The sequence below is a fragment of the Oryzias melastigma genome, unplaced genomic scaffold (genome assembly GCF_002922805.2).
Source record: "Oryzias melastigma strain HK-1 unplaced genomic scaffold, ASM292280v2 sc00502, whole genome shotgun sequence".
Lineage (NCBI taxonomy): Eukaryota > Metazoa > Chordata > Actinopteri > Beloniformes > Adrianichthyidae > Oryzias > Oryzias melastigma.
The window spans coordinates 8,522-11,243 of record NW_023417096.1 but is presented as its reverse complement, the minus strand read 5'-3'; the positions used below and the strand labels follow the sequence as shown (position 1 = coordinate 11,243).

Genomic DNA, 2,722 nt, shown 5'->3' with positions numbered 1-2,722 from the left:
TTACAGGCGAGTATGCAGCTGAGAAAAAAATAAAAAATAGTTGAACTTCAAAACATCCTCTAAAAAAAAATGAAAAAAAAACTTAAATTACCCAGAACAGCTAGTGTTTAAACATTAGTCTAGCTCCAAAACAGCATAAAAAACATAAAAAGAAAAGCATTAATTAGCCAAAGCAGCTAGCATGTAGCTGAAATATTAGCCAAGCTCCAAAATAGCCTAAAATATCTTAGTAAATGCCAAAATAGTCCAAAAAGCTAGCAGAATGAGAATTTTAAGCTTTAAAAATGTAACTTTTTGATAAAATTCTGAATAATAAAAAGGCAGGAATATTATTCCAGAATGAATCAACGTAAACTTTCAATATTTTACTCTCCATAAAAATATATTTTGTAAAATCATACGCGCAAGATAACATCAGGCCATTAATGACAATAAAATGAAATGATCTGGAGGCCCGGATCCGGCCCCCGGGCCTTGACTTTGACACGTGTGTTAAAGCTTTCTGTTAACAATAAAGATAGCCTCCAATGTGCGAGAACACTAAAGGAACATTCCATGGTGTTTCCTCTGCTACCACACTGTTTTATTTTATTTTTTATTTTTTTTCACATCAAAAAACAGTTCAAGAACTGCTGCACCCAGACTGCTTAAACCTGCATTAAATCAGGTTTTGGATCGTAAAGAATAAATTCAAAACAGTTTCTGATTTGTGAAAATGTGAAACAGAAGGATTTTATCAAATTTTTCACAATTAGCTGAGTTAATCACAACTTCTCTGCCTGAATTAGCAACACCAGGTACAGGTTCTCTACAAGTTGTACGACATGCTTCTGTGTCACACAAAAACTTCATCTGATTGCCATTTACCAACAAAATCACTTCGGGTTTCATTTCACCAAGACCTTTCTGCAAGGTCCAAAACCGCCTGTTTACTCCCCCCCCTTGTGGTCGGCTAGCCATGCTGAATAATCGGGCATATATGTTGTCTGCTTAGGCTGATCTTTCTGGGGAGGACAGTTTTGAGCTAAATGTCCTGGTTTTTCTAAGTTCCAGCATTCAGGAGGAAAGCCCCCACGGCCTCTTCCTCTTTCACCCCTGAAGCCCCCACGGCTTCTTCCTGTCTCATCCTGCCCCGTTCAGCAAGATGGAACACTGTTCCCAGCAATTTGACCTCCACTCATCAAGTATTCCTATTTTAACTGACCAGCAGTCATTTATATCATATTATATTACATCTTATACCATCTTTATCCTTCTCATCTGTTCTGCATTTAATTCTCAGCTGAGCCCTTTCACTTAACAACTATCTTTTTCTTATACAAAAACACACGAAGACACTATAACAGCCGGCTTGTTCAAACTCAGACAAAAACACACGATAACAGACTATAAACACAAAGAACACTCACTGCCTGTAGCTGATGAGGCTGAAAAGGCCTCCTGTCTTTTCTGTGAAACCTAACCTTTCAGACGTTTCTATTCATCTTTTTCTCATTTTTCTTCTTTAAATTTTTATCATGTCCTGTATTAAATTCTATTTATGAAGACTTTCATTAAATCTGTTATTCATTATTTTAATGTTTCATTAATTTCAGGGTTTTTTTTTTATTTTTTCACTGCAGTGTTTCTCTTTTCTTTTCTCTTGTTAGTCTTTTATTTCATTTATATAATTTATTTCTATTTATACTATTTATTTATGTATTTATTTGAATACCGGTATTTTAGAGAATTTAGTCCAGTCCTGTCAACACCTAGGGTGTTCAATAGGCTGGGATTCATCCAGTGGGATAGCAGCTCAACCTGATGTGGTAATTCTCACTTCAACTCTTTCGAGTGGAGAATTCTTGCCTGTTGCATCCACACCAGTCTGCTATTTGTTCCCACTGCTTTGTATGAGTTTAAAATACCAAGTGGTATTCTAAACTCCAACCACACTCACACTCACACTCATTTTTTTTTTTTTTCTTTTTAAACTTTTGCTTGCAGAATTTGTTGGTCTCCGCCGACCTGACGTATCACACTTTGTCGTCTGTTTTTGCAGAATTTGTCGGACTCTGCCGTCCTCTTTGGACTTCGCCGTCCCTCAGCACCTGTTAGAGCCTAGGATTTACAGGGTTTTACGTTCTATGACCCTCAGTCATTCTTCTCTTTTTGACCAAAGATAGACTCACCCTCTGTTGTCTTTCTTCTTCGGCTCCCCGTCAACCCACTGATCCCGACCGGTGCGCTGAAACCTGGAATCCCTGAAGGTGGGATCAGGTTCCTAGTGAACCTGCTGTGGCCACAGTCTCACCCTGGTTTCCCCGCACCTGCCGGAACCTTGTAGTGAATTTTCCCCGCTTCGGTCTCAAGTTCTCTTGTGGATTGTGCCTTGCACAAGTCAAACATGCCCCGCAAAAATCATTCGAGTTAATATTGAGGTCACATGCTTGTTTACAGGCGAGTATGTAGCTGAGAAAAAAAATAAAAATAGTTGAACTTCAAAATATCCTTTAAAAAAACTGAAAAAAAATTAAATTACCCAGAACAGCTAGTGTATTGGTCTAGCTCCAAAACAGCATAAAAAACATAAAAAGAAAAGCATAAATTAGCCAAAGCAGCCAGCATGTAGCTGAAATGTTAGCCAAACTCCAAAATAGCCTAAAAAATCTCAGTAAATGCCAAATAGTCCAAAAAGCTAGCAGAATGACAATTTTTAAACTTTAAAACCGAAACTTTTTAA

General features: G+C 37.6%; 1 long non-coding RNA gene across 1 annotated transcript; it reads right to left on the bottom strand.

The window, feature by feature from the left end:
• Window positions 1-598: 598 nt before the first annotated feature.
• Window positions 599-2,631, bottom strand: LOC112138687. The gene is made up of 2 exons (XR_002917829.2): window positions 2,172-2,631; window positions 599-2,100 (listed from the first exon to the last, which is right to left on the bottom strand). It is a non-coding gene; the product is annotated as an uncharacterized LOC112138687 (long non-coding RNA).
• Window positions 2,632-2,722: the final 91 nt, after the last annotated feature.